Source organism: Protopterus annectens, chromosome 14.part0 (genome assembly GCF_019279795.1).
Source record: "Protopterus annectens isolate FY-2018-M chromosome 14.part0, PAN1.0, whole genome shotgun sequence".
In the NCBI taxonomy this organism is placed as follows: domain Eukaryota; kingdom Metazoa; phylum Chordata; order Ceratodontiformes; family Protopteridae; genus Protopterus; species Protopterus annectens.
Genome location: NC_056748.1, coordinates 1101669865 through 1101682693, shown reverse-complemented (window position 1 = coordinate 1101682693; position 12829 = coordinate 1101669865). Strand labels below are relative to the sequence as shown.

The 12829-nt window shown below is 42.9% G+C and overlaps 1 protein-coding gene across 1 annotated transcript in view; it reads right to left on the bottom strand.

The window, feature by feature from the left end:
• Positions 1 to 12829, bottom strand: part of POLR3A (RNA polymerase III subunit A) — a 1593947-nt gene that overhangs the window by 196671 nt on the left and 1384447 nt on the right. The gene's annotated exons all lie outside the window — the stretch shown is intronic.

Below are 12829 nucleotides of genomic sequence, written 5' to 3'. Positions count from 1 at the left end.
AACTTAAAAACTACATAAGACTACCAAAAACAGCAGAAATACCACTGAAAAAGTTATAGGCAGCAAGATCAACAGCAGACATAGCAAGAAAAATGCACTTATCGCAGAAGCTCTCAGACTAAGATGTGTTAGTGAGGGTGGCAAATATGATCTGGGGAGAGTCACAGCAAGGAGTTATGGGTAGAAGCACACCTTCAGGACTGAATATTCTGAAGGATAGGGAAGATCTTGTTGGCCCTATTTAAGTGTAATTTGGACGACTGGATGGGTAAATGGAAATTCACCCTGGGGGTTCCACCTGTGTCCCTCTTGGACAGGGGCAATAGGTGCTGATTTTAGTGTCTGCATGAATCAGACACCCTTAGGAACATTGGTTAAACTTGGACAGGCTTGTAATGGCCATGAGGCCGTTAACCTAGTTACCTCCTATGACCCTATGATAACCCACAGGTTGAGATGGATGCATGACAACATCAGTTCTTACATATCTGTCCTTTCCTATTTACCTGTTAAAAAGAGAAGAATTTAAGCAGTATGTAGTGAAAATGATTCAAGACTTAGGGAAGATACGATTTATTCCAAAGGAAGAGTTATTCAGTGGGATAAAAAGAAAATGTAATTTAAAAACTGGGTAGAAATATGGAAAAGTAATGTGAATTATTAATGGGGGTCAACAAAGGTTACAGTATTACAGAATAAGAGAAATCGCACAGAACAAGAGGATGACCAAATTCAGAACTCTAAAGGAAAACTATGGGAGTATTTGGATATTATGCACGACTTTAGAAAGGTTCCTATTACATAACTATTTTTGATAACTGCAGAGCAAAAAAAAAAAAAAATTAGTAACACAACTTGGGCAAAAGAAAGTAGAAAGGGTTGTTGCCAAACTTAGGCAGCCTATAATCAGAAAAAACAACCAGATCCTGTAGAGCTATTATAGCCGTTTCAGAAGTTTTGACAATTTCACTAAAGAAGAGAGAGGAATGTGGAAACCAAGAAAAGGAGCATGGAAATATTCTTGGAAGACTTAAGACAAAATTAGAGTTAGATGAGGCTTAACAATTAAGTTAGGAATAAATAAGACAAAAACAGTGATGCATAACCACCAGGGAATTCTCCAGTGACAGATGCTATTCCTAAGGATGGTTGGAAATAGGGACTGAAGGTGGTCATACATATCTAGAAGGTTTTGTTTAACAGTATTTAAAATATGTACGGGGGATTACCAACATCTTGGAAGAAAGCTGTGGTGACTGTATTAACCAAAGAGGGTGAAGACCCTTGAGACCCAGCTTCATAAAGACCCAAATTTAAATCACAATTAAAAACTGTTTTCATCTATACTAAGAGAACACCAAATGTGTTAACATTTATATCTATATCTAATCTATATATATTTGTATATGTATATATATATATATATATATGTATATATGTGTGTGTATATATATATATATGTATATATGTATATGTATATATATGTGTATATATATATATGTATATATATGTGTATATATATATATATATATATATATATGTATATATATGTGTATATATATATATATATATATATATATATATATATATATATATATATATATATATCAGTTTGGTTTTGTGGAGGAGTCAAACATTTGACAAGATGGTAATTATACTGGATCAGCAAATATACAGCCAATTAAAAGTTACAAATTGGATGTTTATCACTGTCTGGAAGTCATATGGAGGGGAGATCACAAAAAAAAAGAATATTAGTAAATTTCACATGACAGTTGACATTTAGTTTGGTTTGATTTTTACTTTTGGTACACACTTAAAATTTTAAAAAAGAAATTTGAAAAAGTAAATTATATGCCTTCTCAGAAATGCTGAGGAAGCAATTAGATATAACCAAGGAAACAATTCTCTTGAACTGGGCTCTGAATTGCCTATACCAAGTTTAATATAACAAGTTGCCAAAAAGCAATTACTAAAAATGGAAACCAAGAACAAGTTGTAATTGAAGTGCTGAATATTGTACATATGATAAAAGAAATGTAGGTAGAATTCTTAAAAATGAAAAATAGCAAATTACACATAAGCAAATGTAATCTGTTGGGACGATACATGCAGAACAATGTTCAGGAAAAGGAATGAGGTATAAGGGAAGGAAGGAACAGAACAATTTATGTAATGTTGAATGAATTTTAAGTATTTGGGTACAATGCATAAAAAATGTTAGTTTAACTTCTTTTATATTTATGTACATGCACCTGTCTCACTATTTTAGTTGTGTTTTAACAAATATGTCTACAAAAAACATTTTTATACTTGACATTTGCTCTGTGCAGATACAAAATTACATCACGAGTTTGTCATTTTGGACCATTTTCTTAGTCACAGGAACAAGGTTTATATAATGAAAACAGAAGAATCTTCACGTGTTCCAAACTGCATATAAAAAATATGAAATAAAAAATTGGTACAGTAATTGGCAAACAACTCGGCCGCCTTGACGACAGCAATGCAGGCACAGCAGTTTTGTAAACTTGTGAACTTCCTGCTGAGAAAAGTTTAGTTAATCCCAGTAAAACTATAGATGGGAAATTCTTTAAAATTCAGATCACCTGGCTGAGGCTTGCAAATGTCTGAACAGAAATATACCTGTTGCTGCTAAAACATCACTATTTACAGAACAGCAACCGCTTTTCTATTGTAAAATAGCTGTAAATCTTAGCGATACATTAACCTTAGCTGCTGCCTTAATACACTGACTTACAAAAGTAAACAGTTTATCAATACTCCCAAATCTTCAAAAAATTCATCAAGTCTTTTCCACTGTGTATATTTCTTTGTGAAGATCACTGACTGCAGTGTACACTAGGTAAGTTACAAACAGACGACTCTGCTGTGAGCTGTATGTCAAAATGACAAAAATAATAGTGTAAAACCTTACCATAACCATAGTGTCCTTCTCTTCCATGTTGCAGTATTCATAACATTACGGATCCCCACCTAGGTGACCCGAACGTCCAGACCAGTATGAACCAAGGAGGGAGGAGGGTGGGATAGAATACTGCAACATGGAAAAGGAGGACATCTATGGTCATGGTAAGATTTTACACTATTCTATGTCCTTCTATTCCCATGTTGCAGTATTCATAACATGAGTGAGAATGCCATGGCTCATGAGTGGGAAAGGGGGTGGGAACACATGAGGTCTCCATAAAGCCATGCAGAATTTCTCTGGCAAATCTTGCTCCGAATCTGGAGATACAGTCTAGCTTGTACTGTTTTGTAAATGTGTGGACAGAGGACCAAGTAAAGCTGCATCCAGGATAGAAGCAAGTGTCTAGACCTTAAAAGAAAGCTCCAGAGCAAGCCACCACTCAAGTGAAATGGGCCTTAATAGAAGAAGAACGTTTTCCCCGGAGACACTTAGCAAAAAGTAATTGCCCTAGAGATCCAAGATGAAATAGTCTGTTTAGAGACAGGTTTTCCCAGGACCCTAAAACAATCACTCAGACTTTCTAATGGATTTGGTTTTATCCTCCCTATACTCATCACTCATCAGACCAATGATTGAGTACAATGCCCCATTCGGAATGTATCTGACCCGACACTTGCAGCAGCTGGAGAGGCCACAAAAGTTCCTCACCAAAAGGATAAAGGGTCTCAAACATCTGTCCTATGCTGCCCGACTGAAAGAACTCCAGCTCTATTCAGTTGCTTACCGCTTGCTCAGAGGTGACCTTTGCCTAACATACAAGGCCATGTCAAACCCAGATTTGATGAATATGCTTCACCTCAAAAAATCTAGATCCGTCAGAGCCACAAGGGCGGGATACTTAAACCTCGACACGGCTATTAATAGGACGTGCTGGAGGGATAGAGATTCATCACCCAAAGACTCCCTATGCTGTGGAATAAAATCCCGGTATATGTGAGGCAGAGCACCTCGCTGGCCTTGTTCAAGAGAAATCTTGACCAATGGATGGGAGATCGCAGATATACCCCAGGGATTACCTCAGTGTCACTGCTCGACAGAGGCACAGCAAAATAATGGGTATAGTTCCCCATAAAGGGGTGGCGTAAGCCACAAAACTATGGGCTAGGCTTGTAAATGCCCTCGGGCAGATAGCCTAGTATGAACCTATGAACCTATCCAACTAGAATCTAAGTTGTCTATATACATCCCAGGTGTGCAGTACACTTTCACTTGAGTTTTGAGGAGAAGGGGAAAAGGAGGGCAAGTAAACAGATTGGTTGAGGGACAAGTCATTAACCACTTCAAGCATGAAAGAAAGGTTAGTACAAAGAGACACCCTATCCTTGTGAAAAATCAGAAAGGGTTGTGAAGCCATTAAGGCTTGGAGTTCAGAAACTCTCCTAGCAGAAGTGATGGCTACCAATAAAACTGTTTTCCAAGTGCAAAATCTTACGGAAGCTGGGGCTGCAGGCTCGAAGGGAGTCTGGGTCAGTTTTTCCAAAACAAAATTTAAGTCCCAGGGAGGAGGAACAGGCCTTCTGGGAGGTCTGATATGAAGGACACCTACTAAGAAAAGCTGAACCTCTAATCTAGAAACTAAGTGGGGAGATAAAGGCAGACATGCAGAAATGGCTGATAAATAGGCTTTAACTGAATAAGGCAGTCCAGCCTTGAGCAGCTCACACAAATAAGAAAGGACTAGGGGAATAGCCACTGAAAATAGATCTAGTCTCTTGTTAAGACACCAGATGCAGAACCTCTTCCATTAGGACAAGTAGAAGCTTCTTGTATTTGGTTTCCTGGCCTTCTGCAGGACTAGAAAAACATCCTCAGAGAAAAGGTGCCTGACAGGAATCAGAAGCCCACCACCCACAAAGTCAGGTTCAGTGTTGCTAAATGTGAGTGAATAACAGATCCCTTGTCTTGTGGTTGCAGATCAACCCTGTGAGGTAACTTGTGATGTCAGTCCTTGGTTAACTGGAGAAGAGGATGGAACCAATGGTATCTTGGCCATGAGGGGGTCACCAACAAGATTTTTGGTTTGTCCTTCTGCATCTTCAGCAGGAATTTCTGAATTAGGGGAAAGGGGGAATGTGTAGAGAAACATCCCCTTCCATAAGAATGATAGGGCATCCACCTTCCAGGCCAGAGGGTGCAGAACCCTGGCACAAAACTTTGGAAGGTGTCTGTTCATAGGGGAGTCAGAGATCTATTTGAGGTGTAATCCACCAGTGAAGAATGTCCAGAAACACATCCCTGTGGATTATCCACTTGTGGGCTTGTGTCATGGATCTGCCCAATACGTCTGCCAGAACATTTTGAGCTGAAGGAAGATAAAGCAGCTGTTAAAGTTACCTTTGCTTGAATAGCAATCACCCAGGCTTGGCTTGCTAATCTACAAAGTAGATAAGACTTTGCTCCTCCCTGCTTGTTCACATACCAGAGAGCTGTGGTGCTGTCTGTAAACAGTTTCAAAGGGCCTGGTAGAAGAGATGACTTGAAGGGCCAGAAACAGAGCCCTCATCTTTTTGATGTTGATGTGCTGCTACCTTATAGGAGGAGACCACAGGCCTTGGACCTTTAGGTTTTCTAGTGTTGCTCGCCACCCCAGATCTGAAGCATCTGTGAACATTTCGCCACCCCAGATCTGAAGCATCTGTGAACATTCCTCGATTTGGAGAAAGTGGCTGAATGGGGAGTCCTGGATTCAGAAAACTTTTTGAATCCACCAACACAATTCCTTCTTTAGGCAGTGTATAAGTGGAAGGACAAACTTTAGTGGATGAGCATGGTGGGACCAGAGTGTTTTCAGGTACCCCTGGAACTTTCACATGTGGAATCTGGCTGAGGCAGCATTGGTATAACCATAGTCATGGACCCTAGCATCCTGAGGAATTCCCTGACAGTTCAGAAAGGACAGAGGAAGCAACTGCTGGAAATAAGTCTGCAGAGACTGCACGTTTTGCAGAAGGAGGAAAGCCATCATAAGGTCTGTCCTCATCCTGCAACCTAGGAAAACCTGGTCCTGGGAAGGGGAAAGGAAAGACTTGCTACAGCTGATAGTGAATCCCAGGCTGTGGAGCAGAGAGAGAGTGGTTTGAAGGTTCTGTTGCAAACTGTCTGGAAGTTCTGCTTGAATAAGCAGTTCCCACCAGGTAAGGGTAGATGAGAATTCCCTGGAGTCTGCAAAAGGCAATGACAGGAGCCTAACTCTTTGTGAATACCCTTGGAGCCGTAGAGTCTGCCAAAAGGCAAAGCACAGAAATGAAAATGAGAGGAAGCAATAGAAAAACATAAGAATTTCCTGACTAGAGGGTGGATGGGATGTGGAGGTATGCATCCTTTATGTCTAAGGAAACCAGGTCAACCTGAGGTAGCAAGAGTGGAAACAGAGTTTGCAGGGTGAGCATCCTGAAGGAGAGCGAGTTGGGACAAGTCTAAAATTGGTCTCCAAGGACAATCTTTCCTGGGAAGTAAAAACATCCTTGAGTAGAACCCTTTTCCTCTTTCTAAGGAAGGAGCCTCTTGTATGGTCCCTTGTAATAGCAAGTCTTGAATCATCATCAGCCCCCTTTTTCGCATTATTCTACATGGGGTTGGGGTATTGTGTTAACTGTCGCCAGCTCTCTTGATTCAGTGCCACACTCCTGCCTTCAACACTCATGCCTGACTGTCGCAGATCTTCTTTCACACAATCCATCCATCTCTTTGCTGGACGTCATCGCTTCCTCTTACCTTCTTCCTGTCTGGTGTCCTCACCAGATTGTCTTCTGCTTTTCTACACATGCCCAAACCACCGTAATCTGTTCTCTTTGATCTTTACTGCAATTGGAGCTACTTTGGCTTCTGCTCTTATGTACTCATTTCTTCATCTGTCCCACAGTGTGCATCCTACCACCTTTCTCAGGCACTTCATTTCTATCACCTCTAGCTTCTTCAACTGTTCTGTCTTTACTGCCCAGGTTTCTGTACCATACAGTAGTACTGGTCGCACCACTGTCTTGCACACCTTACTTTTCAGCTTCTTTGGCATTCTTCTGTCATACACTACACCTGATACTCTATGCCAGTTGGCTGCAGCCCCTCTGATTCTAGCTTTGACCTCTTCATTCAGACTACCCTTCTCCTCAACTACCCCTCCCAGATACTTGAAGCTGTTTACCTGTTCCACTATCTTCCCTTCTATCTCTATTCTCAGCTTCTTCTGATTTCCCCAATTTGCTGCCATTGTCACAGTCTTATCTGTGCTTAGTTTCATCCCACTTAATTTCATCCTGTGCCCCTTCAGATCTGCATTCCATTCTCTTATCCTTTGATGAAGTTCTAGCAAAGAATCTGCCTGCACTGCCACATCGTCTGCATACAGCAGCTTTGCTGATCCATCCCTTCCAACCTGTTTGCTAATGTAGTCCATCACCAGTATAAACAACAGTGGGCTCAGAGCTGAACCCTGATGTACACCCACTCCCACTGGGAACCCATCTGTGAGGCCGAACACTGTCCGTACTTGAGTCATTGGGTCCTTGTACATAGCCTGCAGTAATTCTACCAATGTTTCTGGAACTTCAAACCACCGCAGTACTGCCCAGATCAGCTTTCTTGGGACCTTGTCATATGCTTTCTCCAAGTCTAGGAATGCCCAGTTGGACTCTCCTCATCTCTAGCTTCTTCAAATATCTGTCTCAATGCAAACATCAGGTTAGTTGTGCTGCATCCTGATCTGAATCCAAACTGCTTATCTCCCATCTTACATTCTACTACTCTGCGTATCCATTTATCAATCACCCTCTCCACAACTTTCATGCAATGTGATAGGAGTTTGAGGCCTCTGTACTGCCCACAGCTGTGGATGTCCCCTTTGTTCTTGTACACTGGCAAGAGTATGCTTATTCTCCAGTCATCTGGGATACGCCTTTCTCTCCACACTGCTATTAGTACCCCCGGGAGCCATTTCTCCCCTATCGCACCCAACATCTTTATCATATCTGCTGTGACCTCATCTGAGCCTGCTGCTTTACCATATCTGCTGTGACCTCATCTGAGCCCGCTGCTTTATCATATCTGCTGTGACCTCATCTGAGCCTGCTGCTTTATCATATCTGCTGTGACCTCATCTGAGCCTGCTGCTTTATCATATCTGCTGTGACCTCATCTGAGCCTGCTGCTTTATCATATCTGCTGTGACCTCATCTGAGCCTGCTGCTTTATCATATCTGCTGTGACCTCATCTGCGCCTGCTGCTTTCCCTGACTTCATCTTCCTTACTGCTGTTCTTACTTCTTCTAGGGTGGGCTCCTCTTCTTCTCTCACTGAAGGCTGTTTCTGGGGCAGTACAGCTTCTGTGGGGTTTTCTCAATTCAGAAGCTGCTGGAAATACTCTTTCCATCTACCTTTGATGTCCTCTGGACTGGTGAGCAGGTTGTTGCTGGCATCCCTTAAGACGGGTGTCTGACTACCTTCTTTATCTTTCTGTCGTTGCCTTGCAACCTGATATAGTTTCTTTGTGCCCCTTACTGAGTCACTTTCCAGAAGTTGGTACAGTGCCTCCGATGCCCTATTCTTTGCTATTGCAACTTCTTTCTTAACTTCTTTGTCAGCCAGCCAGTAGTCCTTCCTAGCCTGGTCAGTCTTTTCGGTCTCCCACTTCTTCCTGCACTCCTTTCTTTTGATGACTTCCTGGACTTTTGCATTCCACCACCAGCTTTCCTTATGTACCGTATTTCCATACTTGGCTCGGCCACATATCTTTTCTGTAGTCCTAACACATGCTGTTTTTAGGCGCTGCCATTCTTCTTCAACTCCACCTATTTCCTCCTCTTCTTGTGGTGCTAGTGCCCTGAGTAATTCCTTGAACTGTTGTACTTACTCTCCTGTCAATTCAAATCTTCAGCCTGGTCTCTGTTGACCTTAGAGCATTCTCTGACCACTGCTGCAGCTGATTTTGGCAACTAGTGGTTTATGCCGTGGGCCAACTGTTTCACAGCAGATGACTTTGCAATCATTGATTCTACCCCAATGCCTTTTTCTTACTGGGAGGAAGTCTACCTGAGTTGCATGTTGACTACTCTTGTATGTGATCTCGTGACTGTCTCTTTCTGAACCATGTGTTGGCTACTATCAAGCCATTTGCCAGACAGAAGTCTAGAACAGCTTCTCCTCTTTTATTCCTGTTGCCCCACCCATGTGGGCCAAGACAGTCCTCATAGCCTGTTCTGTCTGTCCCGATATGTGCATTCAAGTCGCCCATTATCAACACCAATTCATGTTGTCCTGCTTTATCTAGTAGGTCCTGCAACTGCTGCCTGAATGCACTCTTTTCCTCACTATCACAACCCTGCTGTGGGGCATAGGCTGAGATTATGAATACTGCCCTATCATTACTCTTGAGTCTGACTGCCATGAGTCTGTCATTTACTCTGATGATATCCCTTATTGCCTTCTGAAGCCTCTCTCACCACAATTCCTACACCATTTCTAGCCTGCCCTTCACCTGAGTAGTAGACTCTGGATCCCAAGTCAAGTGGCTTTGCTGCACTGCCCTTCCATCTCATCTCTTGGATACATAGGATGTCGAGCATACTCCGTATCATCATGTCATCCACTTCCAAGCTGCATCCTGTCAGTGAACCTACATTAAGCGTAGCAATTCTCAGTTCATGTTTGGCAGATTGGTTGGTTTTACATCCAACTTTCGCTCAACAGAGCTATCCCAGGTAACCCAAGCTGGGGAACTAGACACCTGCCAGCCAATAGCTTATTGGCACAGGGCTGTTGGGCTTTATGGCAGGCACACACTGGCCAATAGGGGCACATATACCCCCTCTCACCATTAGCATGGGTCCGTGGCGTAGGTCAGAGTAAGCCGGGTCCTCAACCCACTTATCACCGGTAACTACACATGCCCATTTTTGGTGACATTAGTCGACATGACCGAATCACCCAGACCCATATATTACACCGTTGAGTGGCTAGCCCTGCCATGGTGTGCAGTCTGTGATCAGTGTTCTCCTATCTTGAGGATACTGCACACCACAGCAGATGCTCAAAGCGGTTGGTCTTTGCAACTCTTCCCCATGTAAGGCACCATGTAAAGTCTGTGCTGCTGCCACAGCTCCATTCATTGGTGAGTTTGAGATGGAAATACTCAGCATGTTTTTCGGACACAGGAGAAACCCCACAGAGACACAGGAAGAACATACAAACTCCAAACAGGCACTGGTCGGAGGTCAGGATCGAATCTTGTGCATGGGAGGCAAAGACCTTAACCACTAAGCCATATGTAGTCTCTTTTAGCCATCTGTAGTCTTGAATGACCTGAGGGAAAAGGTGAAACTAATCCTTTTGGGGATTGTGGATCCCCATGGAGGAAGGAGTGGTTTTCCGAGTCAAGAAGTAACCTTTTTGAACAGACATGACCCATTTATCTGTGGTAATGCTTGTCCATTTTGAAAGGAAATGAGAAAGGCACTGGGAAAGAAGGACTTCTGAGAGAGTGGCCAGATAGTCACAGACTACCTGGCTTGTCTGGAAAGGGGGTCCTTTGAGCAGATGATGGCCGAGACCTAGGGGGAAGACTGCCTGCGTGCGCCCTTCTTGCATTGTTGGGAAGGAGCGCAGGTCTTTTTCCTTACAAAATTAGGCATAGAAGGGTAGTTCCTACGGAATTTATGAACTGGGGAAACAAAACCATGAAGTTCTTTTCCTTTCTTTTGAAGGGATTTGAACAGGGCTGCAGCATGACTACCAAATAGGATGGCATGCCCAGTGGTGCATCCATGAGTTTTGCCTTAAAATCCTCAGGCAAAGGCTGCAATCTCAGCCAGGAATACCTCCTGGGGACAGAATCAGATGCTGCTAATCTTGCAGACTCCTAAGCTGCATCATAACTGCATTTTATGGAGGTGTCTGGTAACATGGGAGAAAAAGTACAGTTTTGTACCTACCATAAATGTAGATGTTAGAGTGTTCACCTGCTGCAGTCATCACACTTTGGTTATCCTGCCGTCAGGCGGTCCCGCAGTCGGCCCAAGTTCCAAAGTTTTGGTCCAGCGTAGGTTGCTGTCGCTTCTTCCCTGACGTCAGTGCGCCAGGGGTATATAAGAGGCATCCGATGCCATTTTCTTCAGTTTTTCTTGCCCCAGATGTCAGATGCCCCCAATAGGTAGGCAATATATATACATCTATATATATATATATATATATATATATATATATATATATATATATATATATATTGCTATATAAAAATAAAACAATACCTTCAGGCACAAGCAAATGCACCACAGAGGTTGTATAGGATAGAATGGTATAGATAAGTCCAGCTAGTATAGATAAGTCCAGCTAGTTCAGAGGGGAGGGAGGGAGGGTAACCTGGACTGCAGCAGGGTGAACACTCGAACATCTACATTTATGGTAGGTACAAAACTGTACTATGTTCATCGTGTTACCCCTGCTGCAGTCATCACACTTGGGTTGAATCCCAAAGCTAAGGATGGGTGGTGGAGTTAAACAGTGTTAGAAGAAGCTAGTAGGCCCTGCAAAACTGCAGTAACAAAACCAGCTCTAGTCTTAGAATATAGAGGTAAGTGATGGTGTTTGGTGAAGGTGTGCACTGAACTCCAAGTTGCAGCTTCCAGAATATCCTTGGTTGGCACCTCCCTGAGAAAGACTGCTGATGTAGCTGTAGCCCTGGTGGAGTGGGACCTAATGTTAGCAGGTACCAGTTTTCCCATGATGCGTGTAGCAGAAACGTATGCAATGTCCTATCCATTTTGAAATGGTCTGTTTTGAGATAGCTTTTCCTTGTGATCCTGCAGCATAGGCTACAAAGAGCTGGTCAGATTTTCTGAAAGCCTTAGTTTTATCCAAGTAGTAACGTAATTGCCTGTGAATGTCCAAACAGTGCAGGAGTCTCTCTCCTTTGTTCTGGGGATTTGGGAAAAAGGTGGGCAAATGAATGGTTTGGTTTAGGGCCACACTGGATACCACCTTTGGCATAAAGGAAGGGTTAGTTCGTAGAGAGACTCTGTCTTGCTGAAAAATGAGGAAAGGCTCCACTGCCATTAGTGCCTGTAGCTCTGAGACTCTTCTAGCTGAAGTTATTGCTAGTAGCAGGGCAGTTTTCCATGAAAGAAATTTTAAATCAGCTGTAAAAGCTAGTTCAAAGGGCGGCAGTGTAAGCTTTTCCAGAACAAAGTTGAGATCCCAAGTAGGTGTTGGTGCACTCCTGGGCGGTCTTATGTTCTTAGCCCCTCTGAGGTACTGTCTTAGGAGTGGATGTGAAAATAAAGGAGGATCCGTGTTGTAATGAGCTGAAATTGCTGAGGTGTGGATCTTAATAGATGAAAAGGAAAGGCCTTTGTGCAACATCTCAGTTAAATATTGTAGAATCTGAGGAATGTTTGGATCAAGAGGATTTTGGCCTTTAGCCTGGTTCCAGGCGCAAAATCTTTTCCATTTGTCTGAATAGGTTTTCCTGGTGCTGGGCCTCCTGGCCTCCAGAATGACATCCATAACAGCTTTGGATATAGGTGTTGGCTGGTTGTTTAGGTAAATTGCCATGCAGCCAGGTTTAAAGTCTTGAGCTGGCTGTGTAGAATCTGTCTCGCTGGGTGAGCAGGTGAGGAATTTGTGGTAAAATCCATGGTGGGCCGTGGGCCATGTTCCTTAGAAATGGATACCAGTGCTGGCGTGGCCAGTCTGGTGCAATGAATATCCTTTGTGGCCTCTCTAATCTGACTTTCAGCAGTACCTTTGCTAGAAGAGGCAGTGGAGGAAAGGTATACACTGTTAATGTTTTCCAACTGAATGAGAGGGTGTCCACTTTCCAAGCTTGTGGGTGGAATGTCCTTGTGCAAA